The sequence below is a fragment of the Sitophilus oryzae genome, unplaced genomic scaffold (genome assembly GCF_002938485.1).
Source record: "Sitophilus oryzae breed Bouriz unplaced genomic scaffold, Soryzae_2.0 scaffold_1536_pilon_pilon, whole genome shotgun sequence".
NCBI classification, from domain to species: Eukaryota; Metazoa; Arthropoda; class Insecta; order Coleoptera; family Curculionidae; genus Sitophilus; species Sitophilus oryzae.
Window position 1 is genome coordinate 1,396,619 of NW_022146210.1, and position 15,560 is coordinate 1,412,178.

Consider the following 15,560-nt stretch of genomic DNA (forward strand, 5'->3'; position numbering starts at 1 on the left):
GATGGAAGCGCCCTCTGGTGTTAATGCCCTGAACTTAAGTGCATATGTACTTTAATTCGGTACATTTAAGTGCATATGTACTTTAGTTCGGTACATTGACACTAGGGGGCGCCACATAGACTAAGTGTGCTTAATAAGTTCGGTACATTTAAGTGCATGTGTACTTTAGTTCGGTACATTTAAGTGCATATGTACTTTAGTTCGGTACATTGACACTAGGGGGCGCCACATAGACTAAGTGTGCTTAATAAGTTGGGTACATTTAAGTGCATGTGTACTTTAGTTCGGTACATTTAAGTGCATATGTACTTTAGTTCGGTACATTGACACAAGGGGGCGCCACATAGACTAAGTGTGTTTAAAAAGTTCGGTACATTTAAGTGCGTGTGTACTTTAGTTCGGTACATTTAAGTGCATATGTACTTTAGTTCGGTACATTGACACTAGGGGGCGCCACATAGACTAAGTGTGCTTAATAAATTGTTTACTATTAAAAAAAACGAATATTAAATTCATTATTTTGCGTATATTTGGTACATAAAATTTACATTAAAGAGAGAGAATAGGGTATTAAAATTTACATTGAATAATCAGGTATTTTTGACAGCATGTTCTAAGAACACGCTATAAGTTTTAAAGCCTGGTTGACTTGGACTGAGTTACACTTGGATGGTGCCATAAAAGTATACTTATGTGGATGCTTTGCGCCCCTCACTTGTAAGCTGATTCTATTTTATCAAAGTCGAATTGGAAAGCTTTGTAAGATGATATGAAGCTTTCCAACTCGACTTGGATAAAACATTGATACGATACAAACATCGGACAAGAGAGATGCGCCGCAGCATCCATAAATTATACTTATATGGCAGTAAGTATGGCTCTTATATCCAAGTACACTTGGACCGCGTCAACCCGCCTTGGTGCGGTGTTACACTATGCGTTTCAGCAGCACCATGTAAACCGGCCTTTAGAACGCGCTGCCTCTTACAGCAAGTTCTTTTACAGCCAGTTAAGAACTTGCTGTAAGTTTTCTTACAGCGAGTTCGAAAAACGTGCTGCTTCAAAAATAAGGCGTCAGCGTTGGCTTGAAAATGGCAATCCATCGATTGCCATCGATAAAATCAAATGTCATCAGCCCAAAAATCAAATGCCATCAACCCAAAACTCTAACGCCGTTAACTCTAAACGCTACGCTCCAAACTACATATTTTGATTAATAAAGATAGAATCTTGCGGTTTGTGTAAATTTGAGTTACTTTTAAGCGAAATCAACATAGCCTTCTTAATTTCCATGCTACAGGACGATAAGAAGACTGCATTTCAGACACCCCTCGTATATCGTTAGCATAACATGTAAACGAATCGTTAAAATAGAACCTTTTACGTAGAATCCGCGAGCTTATTTTTTATCTATCTAATTTTATCTATCAAAACCATGTTTAGTTAATTTTTAAATAAGACACCCTGTATATTTGATAAGAACTAAATAGATCATTTGAATGGATTAATCAACACCGTTCAAAAATATACAGTAAAGAAAACAAAGAAAAAACATATAATCATATAATGACAGTCAAGGGGCAGCATTGTGTGCATTGCCTTATAAAGGCTAATATAAAATGAATTTTTGGAAGCTTGTAAAAAGACAAATTAATTTCTAGATAAATACACATGAAGTGTCCTATTAAAAAAAACTAAACAATGGTCGATATTTCACAAATAGAAATATTAAGAAAAAAACTAAGACACTGGATTCCACATAAAGTATTGTCAAGGTGTATTACTGGTTGCATAACTGCATACTGCTAAATAATCGCAACGTGCATTGATGAACCTGGCGCATTCGCCTGAAAGTAAAAGAAAATTATAGAATTCTTTAGAAAATTCCAGAAACCATCGCCAGGGGGTATATAAGGCCCGCGCTTTGACAGTTGGACAAGTCTGAAGATAGTCTGAAGTCTGAAGTTTGAAAATACCGCGAAATACCGTTAGAGTAATAGTAGTTGCATAAGTTGTGTTGTAAATAGTATAAGTTGAGTGTACAGAGTGAAACAAATAAATTCGTTAAGTATTTTATCGTGAGTTTAAATAGTGGACCCACGGAATCCGTAACAGTATAAAGCTAAGCATATACAGGAGCGGAGAGCAGAAGAGCGAAAACAGACACACAAGCTCCTTACTACAGCTCATACCAATTAATCTCGTGTGTTTCTTTTCCCCGTTTTGATTTCCGCTAGAGTATGTGCTTACCAGAAGAAATAATTCAATTTCTTGTCAGAAAACTGAGATATGAAGGGTAGAAAAAAACTGCATTTTTAGTAACATCCTGTAGCAGGAAAACAAAGTAGGCCGCGAGAATTTTGTTGGGCACATTAAATTTTACAAAGTAGTAGTAAGGATCGTGAAAACCGCAAGGTTCTCCATCTTTATTAATAAAGCGAAAAATTCCACATTTGCTACCAAAATGGGACACTCTGTATAGTGTTAGCTTTTATTTCATTTCGCTTTTAAAAAGGTTTAACTTTATTTTTTGGCCTAAAAAAAGAAAATATTTTTTTTACTCCAGTGTTTATACCACTGCTAATTATAAAGCCTGTTAAATATTGGCCAAAGTAAATTGCTAACCTGTACAGGGTGTACCATTTTCATTATGCTTTAGGGAGTTTCTAGCTTATGAACGCAGATAGAGAAAAAGTTGAGATTTTCGCAATAGTTGGCTTCTTATTGATGAAATTACAGATATGAGGAAGAAGACTGTGATAAATGTATTATCCCAGCACTCTTAGTTTCTAAGCTACAGAATCATTTTTAAAAAAATATCAATTAAATTTTTGTAAATATTTAAAAAGTTATAAGCAAAAGCGATTTTTTATAAAAAAATTCTTTCAGATGAAATTATGTTTTTCAGTTATCAACGGAAGGTGTATTTTATATATTTTATGTATAGGTTGTCAATCAAAATAAGGTAATTGCACACAATTTACCTCTATAAAAAAGTGCTTCGTTTGTCCATTAGAGATCATCAGAATTTAAAAATATGAACATATTTTTTTAAGATAAAAACATTTACAAGGAGCGGAGAGCAGAAGAGCGAAAACAGACACACAAGCTCCTTACTACAGCTCATACCAATTAATCTCGTGTGTTTCTTCTCCCCGTTTTGATTTCCGCTAAAGTATGTGCTTACCAGAAGAAATAATTCAACTTCTTGTCAGAAAACTGAGATATGAAGGGTAGAAAAAAACTGCATTTTTAGTAATATCCTGTAGCAGGAAAACAAAGTAGGCCGCGAGAATTTTGTTTGGCACATTAAATTTTACAAAGAAGTAGTAAGGATCGTGAAAACCGCAAGGTTCTCCATCTTTATTAATAAAACGAAAAATCCCACATTTGCTACCAAAATGGGACACTGTATAGTGTTAGCTTTTATTTCATTTCACTTTTAAAAAGGTTTAACTTTATTTTTTGGCCTAAAAAAAGAAAATATTTTTTTTAGTCCAGTGTTTATACCACTGCTAATTATGCCTGTTAAATATTGGCCTGTTAAATATTGGCCAAAGTAAATTGCTAACCTGTACAGGGTGTACCATTTTCATTATGCTTTAGGGAGTTTCTAGCTTATGAACGCAGATAGAAAAAAAGTTGAGATTTTCGCAATAATTGGCTTCTTATTGATGAAATTACAGATATGAGGAAGAGGACTGTGATAAATGTATTATCCCAGCCCTCTTAGTTGCTAAGCTACAGAATCATTTTTTAAAAAATAGCAATTAATTTTTTGTAAATATTTAAAAAGTTATAAGCAAAAGCGAATTTTTATAAAAAAATTCTTTCAAATGAAATTATGTTCTTCAGTTATCAACGGAAGGTGTATTTTATATATTTTATGTATAGGTTGTCAATCAAAATAAGGTAACTGCACACAATTTACCTCTATAAAAAAGTGATTCGTTTGCCCATTAGAGATCATCAGAATTTAAAAATATGAACATATTTTTTTACAATAAGTTTTTATATCTGAATACAAGTGACGGTTAAAAGCATTTATCAAAATCATCCTGTTGCTCAAAAACTATGAAGGTTATAACATGTGATTTAAAAAAAAGTAAAAAAACTACGTCAAAGGCGTTTGGGGAATGACAATCGATGATAATTTTGGCGAGGTCAATCTCTAGACGTCATTTAGTAAAATTTTACATAAAACTTCAATATTAACACTAATTATAGAAAGAATAAAAAAGGATAGAACCGGTTCTAGACACACAAATCTATTTCCAAAAATATTTTTTTTCCTGTAATTTTAAACTACGCCATTTAAAAATCGTTTTTACTCAATATAAAAATAAATTACAAACTTCTTAACTAGCAGTAGAGTAGGCTTGAGTTCGCAAAAATTGGCATCGTCATTCCCCAGCCGTTCATGACGCCGTTTTTCTACACCGTAGGGTATTTTATAAAAAATTAGTAGCCACTGCGAAAACTGCTACTTCCTATCTCCGTTCATAAGGGAGAAACACTATAAAACATGAGACACCCATTTTAAACGGTTTCGTCATTTCCATATTTAGTTGCAATTAAGGGCTTTCTCGCTTATTAGTAAAGAATACTAAATGTCGAACTCGTTACTTAAATGAATCCATTATTTTTTTTGAAAGCAAAGATACAGTACACAAAATTGTCATGAAACCAGAGGTATAAGAATAAGTTTTTTCTTAATATTTTCATCACACACCCTGTATACTTGTCAAAAAATAATCTTCGTCCTTCACAAGCTTTCAAAATATATGTAACAGTATATTTTAGTTAAAAGCTGCAAAATTAATAATTTTAAAATAATACAAATAAAAATTTACATAGGACCATGCCAAAACAATGCTGCTATTATCTTTTAATTGGCGAAACCAAATTTGATCTATTTAATTTTTAAATGAGAAGTTTAAACAATAAAGAACTAAAAATACAAATACTAAGAACAATGACATAGGATATAACAAAATTTGTATTAAACTGTTTTACCTCTAATTAAAAACTGTGACTTATGGTGGCTTGTGAGAAGATACATTAATTTTCTGACAAATATACGGGCTCTCCCATTAAGAGAAACTAAACATTGGTCGATATTTAAAAAGAACTATTTAAAGAAATTAAAAAAGAAGTTCCATAACAATATGTTTTAAAATTTATTGATAAGTTGTCAGACTACTGAAATAGGAGATGTATCTGAAACTGTAACATTTTCAAAATCACCCTGTATCATAGGGGACTGTGGCAATTTTATTTTTCATAAAAATCAAGTTTATAAAAATCGCAATGACCTATCCTTACTAATGAGCGAGATGGACAGTCTGTACAACATTATTGATTGATAAACTTTTCATAGCAAGCGCCAATACTTTCAATAAAGCACACAAAGTGACAAATACATTTGGAACATTTTAACAATGGAAGTTTTTATAGGGTTTGTTGTTTATTTTCCATTTAAACTAATATAAAATTAAAAATTGCATAAATTCTTATAAATCGCTCATCGCATGAATTAAAATTATACAAAAAAAATTGAAGTGAATAGTTAATAAATAAATAAATAAATAAATAACATGGTAAACTTCTAGTTAACTGAAATTTTAAGTGGCTTTAATATGGTGCTCTAATATTACCGGCATGTTTTGTAATAAAAAGATTGAAGTGAAAATCTCAAATAGAACACCTAGTTTATTTAACACTGAGCCACCCTGTAGTAATTTAAACGATTTTTTTTAATTGAAATTTAAAAGCAATACTTACTTAGAAAGCAATAAACAAATATATTAATTATTCTACAAATTTTAACTTTTAAGGTGTTTGAATGAGTAAGAATCGATTAGGCAACCAGTTATACTAAAATTTAAAGAAATTGAGATAACTATTTTCAGATGATTTTTCTATGTAAAATGAGCTTTATATAATTAATTTACGCAATTTTCTATTGGAGTACAGTGGTGGATTAATCATTACACAATTAAAATCTTAATCCCATCACTGACTAAATATTTAAAGATTCCAAAACTACAGTTTACAGCCTTAAAATTAGTTCAGATAATTGATAAGTGCTAATTAAATAAATTATTCCAGAAAAAGCTTGCCAGATGCATACAAAACAACAGTATCAACTCATAAGAATGTTATTTAATGTAATCTAGTAATTTGAAGTAGTAATAATTTAAGCATAATTTTTTTAATATATTCTATTTTCAAATATCTGGATATATTTAATTTCTAAATATTAACAATGCCACAATTTTGTTATTTATAAAGTATATTATTATAAAATTAAGAGTGTTTTATTTAAATAGCAGAGAAAGACATTATATTATATTTAGTTACCAACATATAAAGTATTTTAGTATAATTTGTTTTGATCTTGTTATATAAAATACTAGTTGAATCCTGGCGCATCCGCCATCAGAAAAAAAATTATAATTTAATTATCTTTTTATAATTAAATGAAAAACAAAAAATCCGGCGACGACAGTTTTTAGAAGAGCCAATTAGCTATCTTTTAGTAAAAAAAGCAACTTTCTAGAGCAAGTCGTTACTTCAGTAGAGACGACACAGATAAACATTAGCATTTTATATATGTAGATTTTCAATTAAAAAAAATACGACTTTATAAATTTGTGAAAGCTTTAAAAATGTACAGGAAAAATCTAAAATAACAATAGAATTAAAATTTGAATAACATTGCATTTAAATACTACCAATATAAAGCAAAAATATATTAAAAACACCCTGTGTATTTCTACGAACTGACTTTAAAATATGATCTACTGTAACCCGTATGTTTTATAAAAAAAATTTAGTGAAAATTTCAAAGTGAAGACCTAACATGATTATTTTTGTAACATTGGGCCACTCTGGTAATATAAATTATTCTTTTTTACCTACTAAAAAAACACTCTTAATTAGCTGATTAATTATTAGACACGACAAAAAAATATTTAAAATGAAAAAAGAAATGACTGTAAACATAGTGCTCGGAACCTCTAAAACGCTTACAAAATATAGATGTATTCAAAGCAATTTTATAACAAAAATACAGCAATAGATCACAATAATATTATATAGAAAACAGATAACATTTGTACAGAAATAGTACAACATTATCGAATAAAAATGGCGTCGGCGATGGCTATGAAATGAAGATCGCTGTAATTTTATATATAAAATTATATGGCAAATGTAATTGATGTTCATTTCCAAGCCAACTGGACGCCGTTTTTTTTTTCGATCATACGGTATATTGTTTTATTAGGAGTAAAAATGATACTTTTTGCGGCGAGACTGTACGTTCGACAGTACAGGCGAGACACTAAGTCATTTTTACTCCGAATAGAACATGTTCTTTTTTCAAACGTTGCAAAAATATAAAAATATTTAAAAGTAATATGTTGTAAGTAATTATATATCGAGAAACTATGGTTACGCTTGTTAAATTTGTCAGTTTAATAATAATTTTAGCACTTTTGTGTTTAAGCCTTTGTTTAAGCGCACAAGCGTAAAAATTACTTTTTTATATGTCAATCTTTGTTGTCATGTCGCAAAAATTAAGAGTTTTGTGACGTTTGAAAAAAAAGATATTGTATTGAAATACTTTAATGATATCTCTTTGATAATAATAGGGATCTTCAAATTTATTTTGCTTAATAAATGTTATAAAGTAATATTCATTTTCAACAAAAAATATTTAGAAATATTTCCTATTACAGATAGCAAAGGTAAGCTATAGATCACTATTATTAACAAAATATTAAAAACAATATTTATAAAATTCTAATACACCAAATAACATACAAAACTGGTATTAAAATATATCTTTTTGGGACATTTAAGTGGAATGAATTCTATGCCAAAAGATTTTAAATGTTGAAGGACCAACTGAAAAACGATATGCCACATATAAAACTAGAATTATTATTTTTGTGTAAAAATGTGTTTTATCTTAAAATTATATATTTAACAAATATGTATATACAAGTGTTAATTTTTATATCATGGCTTATGATATTTCAATTGATCCTACAATAAATATATTATATACCCTAGCAGACCATTTTCATATGTAAAATTCATAAATTTTAAGAGATAAAGTTTGTTTCATATTTTATAAAAAAATTATATAGCAGTAATTAATTATCTTAAACGCAAGTGTAACGATTTTATTAACACATAGCAAACATCAGTTTGTATTTTTCAGAGACATTTTAAATACTAAAATTGAGAGAAAAAATTACTACTGGAAATAAGATTTTTTTAAATAATAAGAACATTACCACAACATTACATAAGAATCGATTAGGCAACCAGTAATACTAAAGGTTAAAATTCATGTATTTATTTTCAATTGAACTCTTCTAAAACAACTAATTTATGCAATTTTGATTGGATTACTTTTATTGCATTAAAAAAAACAATTTTAGTATAAATATACTTGAATCGCACAGTATATCTACGAATATGCTCACACAATATATTTGTTAAATAAATTAAAATGAAAATATTAAAAAGAAAAATATTTTTATAAGAAATGTATTTTTTATGAAAATATTCAAAAAAAAGCTTTTGCTCTTGTAAAGACGTTCTGAGGACATACTGTATATAAAGAGAATTCTGCACATAAAAAAGAAAACAATGCATGAAGTGCATTGCTCTGTGTTAAAGAAACAAACTTTATCGCTAAAATTTAAATACAAAATAGATATAAACATATTTTAAAATCATATAAATTGATTAAAAACATCTGTGTTAGGGTACCAAAAATAATTCTCAAAAGCAAAAAAAAACTATATGAACACAAGTATCCAAAATTGATTTAATAAAAAAAAATATTTCAAAAAAATAAACACGAATAAATCATTTCTACTGGCTTAACATTGATATTCAATAATCACATTTAATGTTTATGAAAAAATATTAAATGACCATTAACTATTAAATTATCATCCGGTTGAAGATATAGTTAGTTAAATTCTATAAAATTTAGTTTTGCGTTAATACAATAAATGAAATATTAAAAAATATAAACTTTAAAACCAAAATAATACTTGTGTTCATAGAGCTATAGTGACGCAGCTGCGCAAGTATAAAAATTATAATTTTGATAATCTGGAATAAACTTAGAGAAGTTTAGTTATATAATTCAGAAGTTAGTTATATAATTAAATAAAAGATAAAATAAATTGGAAATGATACAACCCTATAAAGATTGTTTTTTAAATCTTTTAAAATACCTTTGACGAAATCCAGAATATAATATAGTTTTATTTAATAACAATTTAATGATTGAACTAATGGAAGTAAAATATAAGATAGGTGAGATTGAAAAAAAGCTTGAAATGAAAAATTATAACAGATTAGTATTATGTTGCTCAACATATCCTCCATAAAGATTATTGCATTGATTTGAATGATTTAAAATTAATCAAACATCCCTCAAACTAGAGACAACACAAAGCATAAATATAAAGACAATATCAACAGGGATAATGGTCTTATTCATAAAATAAAGTGTATTGCTCTTAACTAGTGTTTTACATTGCAAAAGCTTAAGAAAAAATAAAGGTTTCTATCCAGATTATCAAAATTTTACAAAAAATTAACATTAAAATGACGCCTGATGTAATTATATAGTAAGAGGATAAAAACCAATAAACAAATTTATTGAAACAATAACACTATTAATGAAGCTAACGAACCTTGGTGAGGCATTGAGGAGTATTGAGTCTGCTTTATGTCGAGTGAAAGAGGAAAGTGAGGAAGTAGGAGCAACTGTTGGGGATATCCATTGTTAAGAAAATGCAGAGATATCTAAAAAATAAAATAAAAATAATATTAAAAAAAGGAATAAAACGATATATGCAAAAATTAAAATAAATATATTTTTATTAATGCAATAACTATGTTTTTTAAATTAATAATTTGTATATACCCTAGGAGAAAAAAAACAGCATTATAGTGGCTTTTGAAATAACAATTGATGACAATTATTTCTGCCAGGTAGACCAGAATATATCATTTATAAAAAATTGGTATAAAAATTTATAACAAATTAAAGAATGAAAAAATTCAAAGTTCATATTTTTTTAAATTAAGGTTTTCACCTTTGAATAATAATCGGTATGTTTGAAACCTTTTTCCTTTTTTTTTCATTTAAATATTATTTTTGACAAGTTTTTATATCAATTTTTAATAAATGACATATAGGAATAGACGTTGACCTCAGAGACCTGTGCAGCTTGAATATTATGAAAACTTATCATAATTTTCAAGCTTGTCGATGAAATTTAGTAAGAAAAAAGAGATAAATAACTTACCATTGATAAAGGACTGCGACCACTTTTCAACAGCTATTAAGTACAGTCCTAAATGGTCTTTCTGAGTGTTTTCCTGCAAGTTTCATTCCACTTAAAGTTTTTTGATGTCCATCATAATATTTGCAGATAGTACAGCTTGTGGATTTTTAACAGCAATTGTCCCAGCATATACCTAAAATTCCAAAAAAATATTAAGTAAATTTTTACTGTACTAATTTTTGAAAACAAGATTAATAAAAAACAAAACAAAAAGATTAATCAAAATTATATTTATTAAAATATATATTTATGGCGTTTATTCTAGTGGGAACTTTATCGTCAAGGTGTGTGTGACGAGTTTTGTAATTTTAAACCAAACAGTTTTGAAATGTTGACAATTTGGCGAAGGATTTTTTTAAATAGTTAATTGTGTGTTGTAATCAGTATAAATTGTGAGAAAATAAATCCGGCAAGTATTTTATCGTGAGTTTAAATTAGCGGACCCCCGTAAACCCTAACTATATGCAACCAGTAATACAGTATCAGCATTTTATTTTATCCTGCCTATTTTTTAACTGTTATTGGCTGTTCTAATATTTGAACAAAAGAGCTTGAATATTAGAAAATTTTAGAAATTTTCAAGCTGCTCAATGAAATTTTATAAAAGATAAATAAATAACTTACCATTGATGAAGAACTGGGTCCGCTCTAGCAGCGATTAAGTAACAACAGTTCTCAAAATGGTGTTCCTTGATTTCTCCTGTACAAGTTTCATTCCATTTAAATCTCTTTGATGACCACCATAAATATTAATTGCAGCTAGTACGACTTATTAATTTCTAACAGCAATTATTGTCCTTTCGTATACCTAAATAAAAAATATATTAGGTAATTTTTTGTTATAGCAATTTTTGAAGCTATCAAAAAACAGACAATAACATAAATTACCTTAATATTTGGAACTATGTAAAAATAACAAATAAATAGTACACATTTTTTTTATATTAATTTGAGTGAGTTATAAAGAGTTATATAAAATTAAAAGAAAGACTTTTATTGATAACTTCAGAAATAATATAAAAATTGTAAATTTCCTTGATATGACAGTAATACATTATTATGACTTATTAATGCTCAAAAAATTAAATATCTAATTTACTAGATATATATCGTCCCATTGCTGCCAAAAGCTTGCTTAAAATAATATACGAAAAAAAACACATAAAAACTCGAGTTAAAACCTTCTAATTTCTTTTTTTTTTCAATGAAAATTCTAGCTTCCCAAATAAAAAAAAGTTAAAACTACCTGTTAAAATTTGGGACAAAATAAAATGCCAACACTGTACAAACTGCAGAGTACGAATATTCCGCAAAATTTAATTATTTTACAGAATTTTCAAGCTTATCAATGCCATTTCATAAAAATATATACAGGGTATTTCACAAAGGTTTTAAAATGAAATTTAGTCCAAATTAAACTAGTTATAGACTTAGAAAAATATATAGAGTAAAAAACTTTTAATGAACCAGTTGTATGAAAATCCCTGTATATAAAATGATCAAAATAACTTACCATTATTAAAAGACAACGGATGTCGAGCCCAACCCTGGTTCTATTAACTTTACATCCTGAAACGACTGACATTTTTCTGTATCCAATCAAAAATTTTCCTTCAAAGCTGCAACTTGTTCGTTGAGTTGTGACAGCAGCTGTCAAAATGTCCATTACCATCAATTTGTTCAGCTCACTAAAAGTACAAAAAAATTAAAAGATAAAAAAAAATAAATAATTAAAAAAAATATGACAGTTTGTTCATACTAGTTCATACTAAATTTATCATAATTTTCAACCTTGTCAAAGAAATTTAATAAAAAAATTAAAAAAAGAGATAAATAACTTACCATTGATGAAGGACTGCATCCACTCTAACAGCTATTATGTATACAGTCTAAAATGGTTTTCTTTATTTTTCCTGCAAGTTTCATTCCATTTAAAGCCTTTTTGATGTCTACTATAATATATTATCTGCAACTAGTACTACTTGTTAACTTCTAACAGCAATTGTACAATTGAAGAAAAATAACGCACAAGTTTCATTCCATTTAAAGCTTTTTTCTGTCAACCATAATTTTTGCAGATAGTATGGCTTGTGGATTTTTAACAGCCAATTGTCCCATCGTATACCTAAAATTCCAAAAAAAATTAGGTAAATTTTTACTATACCAATTTTTGTAGATTTCTGAAAACAAGATTAATAAAAAACAAAAATAAAAAAGATTAAACAAAATTATATTTACAAAAATATATATTTATGGCGTTTATTCTAGTGGGAACTTTAACATATCTTCAAGGTGTGTGTGAAGAGTTCTGTAATTTTAAACCAGTTTTGAATAGCAAATGTTGACAATTTGGCGAAGGACTTTTTTAAATAGTTAATTGTGTGTTGTAATCAGTATAAATTGTGAGAAAATAAATCCGTTAAGTATTTTATCGTGACTTTAAATTAGCGGACCCACGGAATCCCTAACAATATGCAACCAGTAATACAGTATGAGCATTTTATTTTGTCCTGCTTATTTTTTAACTGTTATTGGCTGTTCTAATATTTGAACAAAACAGCTTGAATATTAGAAAATTTTAGAAATTTTCAAGTTGCTCAATGAAATTTTATAAAAGATAAATAAATAACTTACCATTGATGAAGAACTGGATCCGCTCTAACAGCTAATAAGTAACAGCAGTTCAAAATGGTTTTCCTCGATTTCTTCTGCACAAGTTTCATTCCATTTAAAGCTTTTTGATGACCACCATAAATATTAATTGCAGCTAGTACGACTTATTAATTTCTAACAGCAATTATTGTCCTTTCGTATACCTAAATAAAAAATATATTAGGTAATTTTTTGTTATAGCAATTTTTGAAGCTATCAAAAAACAGACAATAACATAAATTATCTTAATATTTGGAACTATGTAAAAATAACAAATAAATAGTACAATTTTTTTTATATTAATTTGAGTAAGTTATAAAGAGTTATATAAAATTAAAAGAAAGACTTTTATTGATAACTTCAGAAATAATATAAAAATTGTAAATTTCCTTGATATGACAGTAATACATTATTATGACTTATTAATGCTCAAAAAATTAAATATCTAATTTACTAGATATATATCGTCCCATTGCTGCCAAAAGCTTGCTTAAAATAATATACGAAAAAAAACACATAAAAACTCGAGTTAAAACCTTCTAATTTCTTTTTTTTTTCAATGAAAATTCTAGCTTCCCAAATAAAAAAAAGTTAAAACTACCTGTTAAAATTTGGGACAAAATAAAATGCCAACCCTGTACAAACTGCAGAGTACGAATATTCCGCAAAATTTAATTATTTTATAGAATTTTCAAGCTTATCAATGCCATTTCATAAAAATATATACAGGGTATTTCACAAAGGTTTTAAAATGAAATTAAGTCCAAATTAAACTAGTTATAGACTTAGGAAAATATATACAGTAAAAAAAAATTTAATGAACCAGTTGTATGAAAATCCCTGTATATAAAATGATCAAAATAACTTACCATTATTAAAAGGCAATGGATGTCGAGCCCAACCCTGGTTCTATTAACTTTACATCCTGAAACGACTGACATTTTTCTGTATCCAATCAAAAATTTTCCTTCAAAGCTGCAACTTGTTCGTTGAGTTGTGACAGCAGCTGTCAAAATGTCCATTACCATCAATTTGTTCAGCTCACTAAAAGTACAAAAAAAAATTAAAGGATAAAAAAAATTAAATAATAAAAAAAAATATGACGTCAGTTTGTTCATACTAGTTCATACTAAATTTATCATAATTTTCAACCTTGTCAAAGAAATTTAATAAAAAAAAAAGAGATAAATAACTTACCATTGATGAAGGACTGCGACCACAGTAACAGCTATTATGTATACAGTCTAAAATAGTTTTCCTTTATTTTTCCTGCAAGTTTCATTCCATTTAAAGCTTTTTGATGTCCACCATAATATATTATCTGCAACTAGTACTACTTGTTAATTTCTAACAGCAATTGTACAATTGAAGAAAAATAATGCACAAGTTTCATTCCATTTAAAGCTTTTTTCTGTCAACCATAATTTTTGCAGATAGTATGGCTTGTGGATTTTTAACAGCAATTGTCCCATCGTATACCTAAAATTCCAAAAAAAATTAGGTAAATTTTTACTATACCAATTTTTGTAGATTTCTGAAAACAAGATTAATAAAACACAAAAATAAAAAAGATTAAACAAAATTATATTTACAAAAATATATATTTATGGCGTTTGTTCTAGTGGGAACTTTAACATATCTTCAAGGTGTGTATGAAGAGTTCTGTAATTTTAAACCAGTTTTGAATAGCAAATGTTGACAATTTGGCGAAGGACTTTTTAAATAGTTAATTGTGTTGTAATCAGTATAAATTGTGAGAAATAAATCCGTTAAGTATTTCATCGTGACTTTAAATTAGCGGAACCACGAAATCTGTAACAATATGCAACCAGTAATACAGTATGAGCATTTTATTTTGTCCTGCTTATTTTTAACTGTTATTGGCTGTTCTAATATTTGAACAAAACAGCTTGAATATTAGAAAATTTTAGAAATTTCGTTGCTCAATGAAATTTTATGTGAAATAAATAATTCGTCTACTTGATGAAGAACTGGATCCGCTCTAACAGCTAATAAGTAACAGCAGTTCAAAATGGTTTTCCTCGATTTCTTCTGCACAAGTTTCATTCCATTTAAAGCTTTTTTCTGTCAACTATAAATTTTGCAGATAGTATAGCTTGTGGATTTTTAACAGCAATTGTCCCATCTTATACCTAAAATTCCAAAAAAAATTAGGTAAATTTTTACTATACCAATTTTTGAAGATCAAGATTAATAAAAACAAAATAAAAGATTTTTTTTTTTTTAAATTATATTTACAAAAATATATATTTATGTTTATTTAGTGGAACCTTGTGGGAACTTAAATATCTTCATGTGACGAGTTCTGTAATTTTAAACCAGTTTTGAATAGCAAATGTTGACAATTTGGCGTAGATTTTTAAAGAAGCACTATTCATAATCAGAATTGTGAGAACTGTTAGTTATTTTATCGTGACTTTAAATTAGCTGACCCATGTAATCTGTAACTATATGCAACCAGGTCACAGTATCAGTACGTAACTGAACGAAGGCTACGAG

The 15,560-nt window shown here is 27.9% G+C and overlaps 1 long non-coding RNA gene across 1 annotated transcript; it reads right to left on the reverse strand.

The window, feature by feature from the left end:
• Window positions 1-6,578: 6,578 nt before the first annotated feature.
• Window positions 6,579-13,122, reverse strand: LOC115878870. Its single transcript, XR_004049621.1, has 6 exons — window positions 13,023-13,122; window positions 12,231-12,513; window positions 11,902-12,076; window positions 11,013-11,196; window positions 10,350-10,521; window positions 6,579-9,843 (listed from the first exon to the last, which is right to left on the reverse strand). It is a non-coding gene; the product is annotated as an uncharacterized LOC115878870 (long non-coding RNA).
• Between the last annotated feature and the right edge of the window lie 2,438 nt (window positions 13,123-15,560).